The following is a 14,126-nucleotide window of genomic DNA, read 5'->3' as shown; positions in this document are numbered from 1 at the left end:
AAGTGGATGGCTGCAAACTTTCTACTTTTAAACTCGGACAAAACAGAGATGCTTGTTCTAGGTCCCAAGAAACAAAGAGATCTTCTGTTGAATCTGACAATTAATCTTAATGGTTGTACAGTCGTCTCAAATAAAACTGTGAAGGACCTTGGCGTTACTCTGGACCCTGATCTCTCTTTTGAAGAACATATCAAGACCATTTCAAGGACAGCTTTTTTCCATCTACGTAACATTGCAAAAATCTGAAACTTTCTGTCCAAAAATGATGCAGAAAAATTAATCCATGCTTTTGTCACTTCTAGGTTAGACTACTGCAATGCTCTACTTTCCGGCTACCCGGATAAAGCACTAAATAAACTTCAGTTGGTGCTAAATACGGCTGCTAGAATCCTGACTAGAACCAAAAAATTTGATCATATTACTCCAGTGCTAGCCTCTCTACACTGGCTTCCTGTCAAAGCGAGGGCTGATTTCAAGGTTTTACTGCTAACCTACAAAGCATTACATGGGCTTGCTCCTACCTATCTCTCTGATTTGGTCCTGCCGTACATACCTACACGTACGCTACGGTCACAAGACGCAGGCCTCCTAATTGTCCCTAGAATTTCTAAGCAAACAGCTGGAGGCAGGGCTTTCTCCTATAGAGCTCCATTTTTATGGAACGGTCTGCCTACCCATGTCAGAGACGCAAACTCGGTCTCAACCTTTAATTCTTTACTGAAGACTCATCTCTTCAGTGGGTCATATGATTGAGTGTAGTCTTGCCCAGGAGTGGGAAGGTGAACGGAAAGGCTCTGGAGCAACGAACCACCCTTGCTGTCTCTGCCTGGCCAGTTCCCCTCTTTCCACTGGGATTCTCTGCCTCTAACCCTATTACAGGGACTGAGTCACTGTCTTACTGGGGCTCTCTCATGCCGTCCCTGCAGGGGGTGCGTCACCTGAGTGGGTTGATTCACTGTTGTGGTCATCCTGTCTGGGTTGGCGCCCCCCTTGGGCTGTGCCGTGGCGGAGATCTTTGTGGGCTATACTCAGCCTTGTCTCAGGATGGTAAGTTGGTGGTTGAAGATATCCCTCTAGTGGTGTGGGGGCTGTGTTTTGGCAAAGTGGGTGGGGTTATATCCTTCCTGTTTGGCCCTGTCCGGGGGTGTCCTCGGATGGAGCCACAGTGTCTCCTGACCCCTCCTGTCTCAGCCTCCAGTATTTATGCTGCAGTAGTTTATGTGTTGGGGGGCTAGGGTCAGTTTGTTATATCTGGAGTACTTCTCCTGTCCTATTCGGTGTCCTGTGTGAATCTAAGTGTGCGTTCTCTAATTCTCTCCTTCTCTCTTTCTTTCTCTCTCTCGGAGTACCTGAGCCCTAGGACCATGCCCCAGGACTACCTGACATGATGACTCCTTGCTGTCCCCAGCCCACCTGGCCGTGCTGCTGCTCCAGTTTCAACTGTTCTGCCTTATTATTATTCGACCATGCTGGTCATTTATGAACATTTTAACATCTTGGCCATGTTCTGTTATAATCTCCACCCGGCACAGCCAGAAGAGGACTGGCCACCCCACATAGCCTGGTTCCTCTCTAGGTTTCTTCCTAGGTTTTGGCCTTTCTATGGAGTTTTTCCTAGCCACCATGCTTCTACACCTGCATTGCTTGCTGTTTGGGGTTTTAGGGTTTAGGGTTAGGGTTTAGGGTTTAGGGTTTCTGTACAGCACTTTGAGATATCAGCTGATGTACGCAGGGCTATATACATACATTTGATTTGATTTGATTTGAACAATAGGCCTCTTGAAGCGATAGAGGAAGAACCACAAGTATTGTTTCACAACAGCTGTTGTCTGTTATCTGTAGTTTTGAGCTGCACTGTCCCACCGTGTGATGGATAACATCCACTCTTCGTTTATGTAATTGACTGTAAGGCACAAGTATCCTATTTTTCCTAGGATCCTAAAATCCCACAATTTGTGCCATAGTTTAGACTACTGATAGATGCTGCGGTCAGTCAGAGTTGAGTCCTATTGTAGCCTAATGGTCAAAAAAGAGCAAACTTGTAATGTATTCAAGGCTTAAGTACTCTAAAGTTTTACATTTCTAACTCAATATCACAGACCAGTTTTGCCCTAACAAAAAATGCATCAACCCTTACAAATATATTAATCTACATAATTATTAAAATGATATTAGCTGTAGCGAGAGGAGAGACTGCATGCTAAAGACATTCAGAAAGAATGTGTCTTTAACCCTGCATTATAATATAACTTATTTTGAATGAAAGCCAGGAATGAGTGAGTCACTCAGCCTTATACTTCTGTTCTTGCTTCTGTTGCCTATATTCTTATAAGCGCCCGGATTAAAGACCCCGGCCACTAGGAGCGCCGCTTCCGGATGAGCATTTTCTTGTTTGCTTAAGGCCTTGACAACTCGCTGAGGCCATAAGCAAAAAAGCTGAATAAGGCCATAAGTGAGCTGTATTTGGCCACAGGCGAACAAAATTCTCATCCAGAAGCGGCGCTCCTTTAATGCAGATATAATGAGGAGGCTGCCGTTTTACTGGCTCCTAACCAACTGTGCTATTTTGCTAGTCTTTTTGCATTGTTTGTAACTCATTTTGTACATAATGTTGCTGCTATCATCTCTTTTGACCAAAAATAGTTTCTGGACATCAGAACAGAACATTACTCACCTCGAACTGGACGAAGATTTTTTCTTTAATGAGTCCGACGCAAAGGGTATACTGCTTTGTCGAGACAAGGCCCAAATACCCATTATCAACGTAAAGAAAATACGGAGAAAAAGGGGGTGGAGGGCGTAGTGCGTTATAAGAATTTGCAGACGAGAAGGTAAACCACCACTACACTTGGTATTATTGGAAAACAAACTGGATAATCTGTGATTAAGACTATCCTACCAACGGGATATTAAAAACTGTAATATATGTTTCACCAAGACTTGGCTGAACGACGACATGGATAATATAGAGCTGGCTTCTCCGTGATTCAGCAGGACAGAGCAGCTACGTCTGTTAAGAGGAGCGGGGTTGTGTGTCCATTTGTACAACTGCTGGTGCGGGATGACTAATATTAAAGAAGTCTCAAGGTATTGCTCGACTGAGGTAGAATTCCTCATGATAAGCTGCAGACCACACTATCTACCAAGAAAGTTATCCTCTATATTATTCGTAGCAGTCTATTTACCACCACAAACCGATGCTGGCACTAAGACCGCACTCAACGAGCTGTATAATTCCATAAGCAAACAAAAAAATGCTCATCCAGAAGCGGCATTCCATGTGGCTGGGGACTTTAATGCAGGAAAACTTGAATCCGTTTTACCTCATTTTTGCCAGAATGTCACATGCAACCAGAAAAATAAACTCTAGACCACCTTTACTCCACACACAGAGACGCATACAAAGCTCCACCTCGCCCTCCATTTGGCAAATCTGACCATAATTCTATCCTCCTGACAAGCAAAAACTAAAGCAGGAAGTACAAGTGACTCGCTCAACACGGAAGTGATCATATGACACAGATTCTATGCTACAGGACTGTTTTGCTAGCACAGACTGGAATATGTTCCGGGATTCATCAAATGGCATTGAGGAGTATACCACATCAGTCACTGGCTTCATCAATAAGTGCATCGACGACTCCATCCCCACAGTGACTGTAAGTACATTTCCCAATCAAAAGCCATGGATTACTGGCAACATCTGCACTGAGCTAAAGGCTAGAGCTGCTGCTTTCAAGGAGCAGGACACTAATCCGGACTCTTATATGAAATCCTGCTATGCCCTCAGGCAAACTATTAAACAGGCAAAGCGTCAAAAGAAGACTAAGATTGAATCCTACTACACCGGCTCTGACGCTCTTCGGATGTGGCAGGGCTTGAAAACTATTACAGACTACAAAGGGAAACCCAGCAGTGAGCTGCTCAGTGACGCAAGCCTACCAAACGAGCAAAATGTATTTTATGCTTGCTTCGAGGCAAGCAAAACTGAAGCATTCATGAGAGCACCAGCTGTTCCGGACGACTGTTTGATCACACTCTGCGTAGTCGATGTGATCAAGACCTTTAAACAGGTCAACATTCACAAAGCCGCGGGGCCAGACGGATTACCAGGACGTGTACTCAAAGCATGCGCGGATCAACTGGCAAGTGTCTTCACGGACATTTTCTACCTCTCCCTGGCCGACACTGTAATGCCTACATGTTTCACAGAGACCACCATAGTCCCTGTGTGAAGGTAACCTGCCTAAATTATTACCTAAATGATTTCAGCCCGTTGCACTCACATCGGTAGCCATGAAGTGCTTTGAGAGGCTGGCCATGGCTCACTTCAACGCCATCATGCCAGAAACCCTAAACCCACTCTCAATCGCACTCCACACTGCCCTTTCCCACCTGGACAAAAGGAACACCTATGTGAGTATGCTTTCATTGACTACAGCTCAGCGGTCAACACCATAGGGCCCGCAAAGCTCATCACTAAACTAAGGACCCCGGGACTGAACACCTCCCTCTGAAACTGCATTCTGGACTTCCTTACGGGCCGCTCCCGGATGGTAAAGGTAGGCAACAACACATCTGCCACGCTGATCCTCAAGACTGGGGTCCCTCGGGGGTGCGTGCTTAGTCCCCTCCTGTACTCCCTGTTCACCCATGACTGTGTGTCCAAGAATGACTCCAACACCACTGATGACACAACAGTGGTAGGTCAGATCCCCAACAATGATGAGACAGTCTATAGGGAGGAGGTCAGAGACCTGGCAGTGTAGTGCCAGGGCAACAACCTCTCCCTCAATGTTAGCAAGACAAAGGAACTGATCATGAACTATAGGAAAAGGAGGGCCGAGCAGGCCCCCATTAACATCGATGGGACTGAAGTGGAGCGGGTCGAGAGTTTCAAGTTCCTTGGTGTCCACCAACAAACTATCATGATCCAAACACACCAAGACAGTTGTGAAGAGGGCATGACAACACTTTTCCCCCTCAGGAGATGGAAAAGATTTGACATGGGTCCCCAGATTCTCAAAAAGTTCTACATCTGCACCATCGAGAGAATCCTGACCGGTTGCATCACTGCCTGGTATGGCAACTGCTCGGCATCTGACCATAAGGCTGGGGCAAAGCTTCCTGACATCCAGTACCTACACTTATATACTAGACGTTTTCAGAGGAAGACCCCAAAAATTGTCAAATTTTCACCCAAGTCATAGACTGTTCTCTCTGCTACTGTACGGCAAGCGGTACCAGAGCGCCAAGTCTACGACCAAAAGGCTCCTTAACAGCTTCTACCCCCAAGCCATAAGACTGCTGAACAACTCATCAAATGGCCACTCTTTTGTTTTTACACTGATGCTACTTGCTATTTATTATCGTTAATGTTTTGTACATTTATTGTGTTACTTTTTGATTGAATTCTTTTTTTGTTACTTTAGTTTATTTACTAAATATAAATAACTTGATTTCTTGAATTACATTGTTGGGTAAGGGCTTGTCAGTAAACATTTCACTGTAAAGTTCCTGTTGTATTCGGCACATGTGACAAATATAATTTTATTTTATTAGATTTTTATTTTATTTGAGTGTATGTTTAATATCCTAAAGATTCTGTCATCACCAAGCCTCATGCAACCGCAAAATGTCGGATAAATCAATTTCACAAATAGGGGCTGTTTTTAAACTTTGGTATGCTGCATGAAAGGCTTTCAAAAAAATCCATTAGAACAGACTCTCTGGCACTACCTAAAATGTATCTAGTGTTGTTCACACTTCCAAACGGGCAGAAAAATATTATTGCACCTGTTTGTCATGCAACAGTACCTCTTGCGCTTTTGACAATGATTTCACATGAGGCCTAATTCACATGATATGCCTAAAATACTTATATAATAATAAATAATCACATTTTCCCTTTCGATTATTAAATGAACCTTTATCATGTTATTTCAAGTGATCCCTTTGCAGCACATGCGAAAGAGATTTGGAGTTGTTGAACGGGAGTGACAAAATATATTACCATTGAATATGAATGAACTGAATGATGAGGATGAAGAAAAAGAGAGTGATTTAATTTAGAACAATAATGTAAGAATGTCACATCCTGACCATAGAAAACCTGTATTTTATATGGTAGAGTAGGTCAGGGCGTGACTAGGGTTTTTTATTCAAGTTTATATTTTCTATGTCGGGTTCTAGGTTTGATTTTCTATGTTGATGATTTGTATGATTCCCAATTAGAGGCAGCTGATTATCGTTGTCTCTAATTGGGGATCATACTTAAGTATAATTTTTTCCACCTGTGGGTGATGGGATATTGTTTATGTTTAGTTGCCTGTTAGCACAGCATTTGTCGCATTTGTATTTTGCTTAAGTTTCACTTTATTCATTAAAAGTATGCGGAACTCTACGTACGCTGCGCCTTAGTCCGACCATCATTATTATGAACAACGTGACAAAGAATTGCTCTTCCTCTGTTCTGTGCGCACTCTCAAGAAAGTACACTTTTTTTTTGTTTCAGAAGAAGCTGTAACTGGACCGTAGCTAGTTACTTACTAAAACTGTTGTAACACTGTAAGGTTTTTATTCCAAGAAAAAATAAAATGGTCTGTTATATTCCAAAATATTCTTAATGTACAGTGCATTCGGAAAGTATTCAGACCCTTTGACTTTTTCCACATGTTGTTACATTACAGAATTATTCTAAAATGTATTAAATAATTTCTTCATCGATCTACTAACAATAATCCACACTGACAAAGTGAACAGTTTTGAATTTTTTTTTTGCAAATGTGTTAAATTAAAAACAGAAATACCTTATTTACATAAGTATTCAGATCCTTTGCTATGAGACTCGAAATTGAGCTCAGTTGCATCCTGTTCCCATTGATCATCCTTGAGATGTTTCTACAACTTGATTGGAGTCCACCTGTGGTAAATTCAATTGATTGGACATGATTTGGAAAGGCACACACCTGTCTATATAAGGTCCCACAGTTGACAGTGCATGTCAGAACAAAAACCAAACCATGAGGTCAAAGGAATTGTCCGTAGAGCTCTGAGACAGTTTCGTGTAGAGCTCCGAGACGTAATTGTGTCGAGGCACAGAACTGGGGAAGGGTACCAAAACATTTCTGCAGCATTGAAGGTCCCCAAGAACACAGTGGCCTCCAGTATTCTTAAATGGAAGAAGTTTGGAACCACCAAGACTCTTCCTAGAGCTGGCCACCAGCCAAACTGTGCAATCAGGGGAGAAGGGCCTTGGTCAGTGAGGTGACCAAGAACCCGATGGTCACTCAGAGAGCTCCAGAGTTCCTCTGTGGAGATGGGAGAACCTTCCAGAAGGACAACCACCTCTGCAACACCACCAATCAGGCCTTTATGGAAGAGTGGCCAGACGGAAGCCACTCCTCAGTAAAAGGCACATGACAATTTGTTTGGAATTTGCCAAAAGGCACCTAAATTACTCGTAGACCACGAGAATCAAGATTCTCTGGTCTGATGAAACCAAGATTGAACTCTTTGTCCTGAATCCCAAGCATCATATCTGGAGGAAACCTGGCACCATCCCTACAGTGAAGCATGGTGGTGGCAGCATCATGCTCCGGGGATGTTTTTCAATGGCAGGGACCGGGAGACTAGCCAGGATCGAGGGAAAGATGAATGGAGCAAAGTACAGAGAGATCCTTGATGAAAACCTGCTCCAGAGCGCTCAGAACCTCAGACTGGGGCGAAGGTTTACCTTCCAACAGGTCAATGACCTTAAGCACACAGCCAAGACAACGCAGGAGTGGCTTCGGGACTCTGAGTGTCCTTGAGGGATGAGCTCTTGATAAGATCTGCTGAGAAGAATTGGAGAAACTCCCCAAATACAGGTGTGCCAAGCTTGTAGCATCATACTGAAGAAGACTCGTGGCTGTAATCAGAGTCAAAGGTGCATCAACAAAGTACTGAGTAAAGGGTCTGAATACTTATGTAAATCTGACATTTTAATTGTTTCTTTTATTTAAATTAGCAAAAATGTCCAAAAACATGTTTTTGCATTATTATTATGGGGTATGGTATGTATATCTCACTGGTCATCCCCAAAGCCAACACCTCCTTTGGCCGCCTTTCCTTCCAGTTCTCTGCTGCCAGTGACTGGAACGAATTGTAAAAATGGCTGAAGCTGGAGACTTACATTTCCCTCACTAACTTTAAACATCAGCTATCTGAGCAGCTAACCGATTGCTGCAGCTGTATAGTCCATCTGTAAATAGCCCACTCAATTTACCTACCTCATCCCCATATTGTTTTTATTTACTTTGCTACTCTTTTGCACACCAGTATCACTACTTATACACCATCATCTGCGCATCTATCACTCCAGTGTTAATTTGTCATTGTAATCACTTTGCTACTATGGCCTATTTATTGCCTTGCCTCCATTTGCACAGACTGTATTTAGACTTTCTTTTTCTTTCTATTGTGCTATTGACTGTACAGTTGTTTATTCCAACTGTAACTTTGTGTTGTTGTTTCTGTCGCACTGCTTTGCTTTATCTTGGCCAGGTCGCAGTTGTAAATGAGAACTTGTTCTCAACAAGCTTACCTGGTTAAATAAAGGTGAAATAAAAATAATTTTAAAAAAAAGATTGAGGTAAGAAAACTATTTAATTAATTTTAGAATAAGGCTTTAACTTACAAAATGTGGAAAAAGTCAAGGGGTCTGAATACTTTCCGAATGCACTGTACTTTAAATCTAGATAGATAGAACTTATACATTGTACATCGTGTTTTCAGTCATAACTATTACAGAACATGCGCTTTTAAACCCACCCCTCAGCTACTCTCAGTCCATCCCACCTACAGTTGGAGTGTGCCCTTGGCTATCCGTACATTTAAAAAACAAGAAAATTGTGCTGTCTGGTTTGCTTAATATAAGGAATTTGAAATGATTTATACATTTACTTTTACTTTTGATACATAAGTATATTTTTGCAATTACATTTACTTTTGATACATAAGTATATTTTTGCAATTACATTTACTTTTGGTACTTAAGTATATTTAAAACCAAATACTTTTAGACTTTTACTCAAGTATGATTTTATTGGTTGACTTTCACTTTTACTTTAGTCATTTTCTGTTAAGGTATCTTTACTTTTACTCAAGTATGACAATTGGGTACTTTTTCCACCACTGCATAACTCCACCTTTCATATTCATAATTTCATTAACAAAGATTTTTTGTTATTATTTGTTTAATCAATTAGTATATTTGAATGTAAACATTATTTGTTGTAATATTTGTTCTGTCTTTTCTGGAGGATCAAACTGGAATTGCAAGCAGCTTTGTAAGGCTTGTTTTAGAAAGGGTGATATTTGAAAAATATACCATTTCAATAAACTGAAATTGAGAGGTTGTAATCTGGATAAAGGGAAAAAGGCCATTTTTGAAAAAGGGGTGTGCCATTCTACCTAAGTTGGCTAGGTGCTAGAAACAAGGCAACCATGTATTTCGGCGACATCTTGTTCGTGGTCTTGAGTACACCACAGGGAATGATGAGGGGACAAATGATAGCTTCTAATGATTCGTTCTAGTAATTCTACATGAGATGGGACACTATCATTATTTTTGATTAAATGTGTTTTTGAATTCTCTTGGTTGCACTATACCATGATTCGTGCTTACTACCCACCATTATCAAACCCATGGGAATGAAGCAACCAATTATAGCTCTCAGCAGCTGATGGTCGTGATTCCTTGTGAACGTGCTGTACTGATTTAGATGTTCGTGTTAACAAAATACTGGATAACACTTGACTTAAGGCATACTGTTACAGTAAAAAGCATTATGATGTGTTCCTAATGCATTATAAGCCTTGTCAAAAGTATCTATGAACTGCTTATATTGTTTTAGTATCCTCCTATAATGAGGCCTCTAATAAGAAAATGTCAAGTCTCTCCTGTGAACTTTGGTTTCCCTCAGCAATGCGAAGCTCAGAGCCGACAAGAAGAATACATGTTTTCAGCTCAGATCAAAAATCCAATTTCAAGGAGCCCAGGGTCCTAAAAAACAAGAGAGGCATTGATGTACGCCAAGCACAGTGCACCTCACAAGTGAACAACAGAGGAGCTAAGTAAGAGCATGTGTGTGTGTGCATGTTCCTGTGTGTATGTGTGTTCACGCACCTGTGTGTGTGTGTTCAAATTAGGCATGGGACCTATAAACACAAAGTCAGCTCGCATGTGGAACAAATTGTCTGAAGAAACTGTTAGAAACAAGATGTCTCTTGGCTTACTTCACAACTTGGAAAAGAGACAGTGCTTTCTTCTCAGATGAACACTGTAACACAGAACAATAGTATGTTAGTGTGCCAGGGTTTATATTTAGCTACCCCTGTAGTGATGAGAGGAATCAATGCAAATGCAGTCCATAACAGAGAACGACAGTACTGTTGTATATCGTTTCTATTACTAAAGCACCATGAGGCAACGTACAGCGTATTCATGATCCCGCGGCTCCAGTGATCTTTACTCTTGGCTCTGCATGCTCTCTGATGTGTTTGTTATCTCTTATTGCACAAAAACAAAGGCGAAGTGATAGAGATCGTTCACAGCCTTTTGTACTGGAATATATAATATATATAATACTATACGCCATTTAGCAGACGCTTTTGTCCAAAGTGACTTAGTCTTGCGTGCATACATTTTACATTCAGTGCATTTGCATACATTTTACATTTTTACAATATCCCTTCGCTGTGAGTGTTGTCATAGCAATGTCTGTATTGTTTCATGGTGATAATGTTGTACAGATTCCAAATATAGAGTGATAGGTCACCCAATCACAGAAAGCTAGTCTAGAGCTAGACAACTGTTTGACTGTCACGCCCTGGTCGTAGTATTTTGTGTTTTTCTTCATGTATTTGGTCAGGCCAGGGTGTGACATGGGTTTTTGTATGTGGTGTGTAGATAACGGGATTGTAGCTTAGTGGGGTGTTCTAGTTAAGTCTATGGCTGTCTGAAGTGGTTCTCAATCAGAGGCAGGTGTTTATCGTTGTCTCTGGTTGGGAACCATATTTAGGCAGCCATATTCTTTGGTTGTATTGTGGGTGATTGTCCTGAGTGTCTTGATGTCCTTGTTCGATGTTAGTTGACACAAGTATAGGCTGCTTTCGTTTTTTCGTTTATTTGTTTTGTAGTATTTGTGTTTAGTCGTGTTTAAGTTTGTTTGATTAAACATGGATCGCAATCGACACGCTGCAGTTTGGTCCGACTCTCCTTCACCATATGAAAACTGTGACAGAATCACACACCGTAAACGGACCAAGCAGCGTGTCAACAGGCAGGAGCAGCCCAAATAGGAGCTGCGTATTAAGGATTTCTGGACATGGGAGGAAATCCTTGACGGGAGAGGACCCTGGGCTAAACCAGGGGAGTGTAGCCGCCCAAAGGTGCAGCAGGAGAAGAGGAAACAGGAGCAGCCCAAAGAGGAGTACAGTATGGACTATACTTCTTGGGAGGAGATAGACAGGTGGGCGATCGACCCAGGGAGAGTGCCGGAGCCCGCCTGGGATTCGATGGAGCAGTGCGCGGAAGGTTACAGGAGAATGAGTTTGGCGAAGCAAGCACGACGGCGCGGACGGAAGCCCGGGAATCAGCCCCAAAAATGTATTGGGGGGGGCTTACAGGGAGTATGGCAACGCCAGGTAGGAGACCTGCGCAAACTCCCTGTGCTTACTGGGGGGCTAGAGAGACCGGGCAGGCACTGTGTTATGCAGTGGTGCGCACGGTGTCCCCAGTGCAGGTGCATAGCCCGGGTGCGGTATATTCCAGCTCCGCGTATCGGCCGGGCTAGATTGAGCGTCGAGCCAAATGCCATGAAGCCGGCTCTACGCATCTGGTCCCCAGTGCGTCTCCTTGGGCCGGCTTACATGGCACCAGCCTTGCGCTCGGCGTCTCCGGTTCGCCTACATAGCCCAGTACGGGCTATTCCACCTCGCCGCACTGGCAGGGCGACCGAGAGTATTCAACCAGGTAAGGTTGGGCAGGCTCGGTGCTCAAGAGCTCCAGTGCGCCTGCACGGTCCGGTCTATCCAGTACCACCTCCACACCCCAGCCTTCCGGTAGCAGCTCCCCGCACCAGGCTTCCTGTGCGTATCCTCGGCCCAGTACCACCAGTGCCAGCACCACGCATCAGGCCTATAGTGCGCCTCGCCTCTCCTGTGCTGCCGGAGTCTCCCGCCTGTCCGGCGCCGCTGCCGGAGTCTCCCGCCTGTCCGCTGCCGGAGTCTCCCGCCTGTCCGCTGCCGGAGTCTCCCGCCTGTCCGCTGCCGGAGTCTCCCGCCTGTCCGCTGCCGGAGTCTCCCGCCTGTCCGCTGCCGGAGTCTCCCGCCTGTCCGGCGCTGCAGCCCCTCAGCCCAGAGGCGCCAGAGCCCCTCAGCCCAGAGGCGCCAGAGCCCCTCAGTCCAGAGGCGCCAGAGCCCCTCTGTCCTGAGCTTCTTTTCACTCCTGAGCTTCTTTTCATTCCTGACCTTCCCCTCAGTCCCGAGCTTCCCCTCAGTCCCGAGCTTCCCCTCAGTCCCGAGCTTCCCCTCAGTCCCGATCTGCTCCTCAGTCTAGTGGGGTTATGGGTGAGGAATACTAGGCCATGGTTGGCGGCGAGGGTGGACTATCTAGGGACGCAAGGAGATGGGACTAAGACATTTACTGAGTGGGGTCCACGTCCCGCGCCGGAGCCGCCACCATTGACAGACGCCCACCCGGACCCTCCCTATTGATTTGAGGTGCGTTCGGGAGTCCGCACCTTAGAGGGGGGGTTCTGTCACGCCCTGGTCGTATTATTTTGTGTTTTTCTTCATGTATTTGGTCAGGCCAGGGTGTGACATGGGTTTTTGTATGTGGTGTGTAGATAGTGGGATTGTAGCTTAGTGGGGTGTTCTAGTTAAGTCTATGGCTGTCTAAAGTGGTTCTCAATCAGAGGCAGGTGTTTATCGTTGTCTCTGATTGGGAACCATATTTAGGCAGCCATATTCTTTGGTTGTATTGTGGGTGATTGTCCTGAGTGTCTTGATGTCCTTGTTCGATGTTAGTTGACACAAGTATAGGCTGTTTTCGGTTTTTGTTTATTTGTTTTGTAGTATTTGTGTTTATTCATGTTTACGTTTGTTTGATTAAACATGGATCGCAATCGACACGCTGCAGTTTGGTCCGACTCTCCTTCACCATATGAAAACCGTGACATTGACCATGTTTAAAACTGCTGTAGTAGCCAGTTTCCCCAACTTTGGAATAAAACGTTCTGGAATGGAATCTAGCGGTCTACTCCAGGTACATTTCAAACAACAACACATGTCTCTTTCTGACCAAAATGATTTAGGGATTCAATAGGATCATGCTTTGTTGACAATACACCATATAAAGGTATTTTCCAAATGAGTCGCCATACTTTACTGTGAATACAGTCTCTGTGAACGCGGGGACATGCCATACGCAGCGTTTACTGTGAATACAGTCTCTGTGAACGCGGGGACATGCCATACGCAGCGTTTACTGTGAATACAGTCTCTGTGAACGCGGGGACATGCCATACGCAGCGTTTACTGTGAATACAGTCTCTGTGAACGCGGGGACATGCCATACGCAGCGTTTACTGTGAATACAGTCTCTGTGAACGCGGGGACATGCCATACGCAGCGTTTACTGTGAATACAGTCTCTGTGAACGCGGGGACATGCCATACACAGCGTTTACTGTGAATACAGTCTCTGTGAACGCGGGGACATTGCCTTTAAAAGATGAATTGCCCACAAAGCATGACTGGATTGAATTCTGGCCTTAGTCATTCCATTCAACAGTACATGTGGTGGAGGACACTAAATAAATGAATATTCATTATATGTCGTCCAGTGCTTTGGCAGCCTAGGTGACAGACAGATCGCGTCTGACACATAAGTCACTGAACACTAAACAGGGGAGAGATCCTAGCTGTCCCTGTAAGAAATGCATAAAGCTGTACCTGTAAGAAATGCATACATCCTTTACATGCTTTACATGAATCCTTTACAACCTTTAAATCCTTTACATGAAATATAATCTGGGTATCCTTATATGGACACTGTATTTGCTAAATTAATAAAAGTTGTCA

Source organism: Oncorhynchus keta, chromosome 11 (genome assembly GCF_023373465.1).
Source record: "Oncorhynchus keta strain PuntledgeMale-10-30-2019 chromosome 11, Oket_V2, whole genome shotgun sequence".
In the NCBI taxonomy this organism is placed as follows: domain Eukaryota; kingdom Metazoa; phylum Chordata; class Actinopteri; order Salmoniformes; family Salmonidae; genus Oncorhynchus; species Oncorhynchus keta.
Note: the sequence above shows the minus strand (reverse complement) of the source record.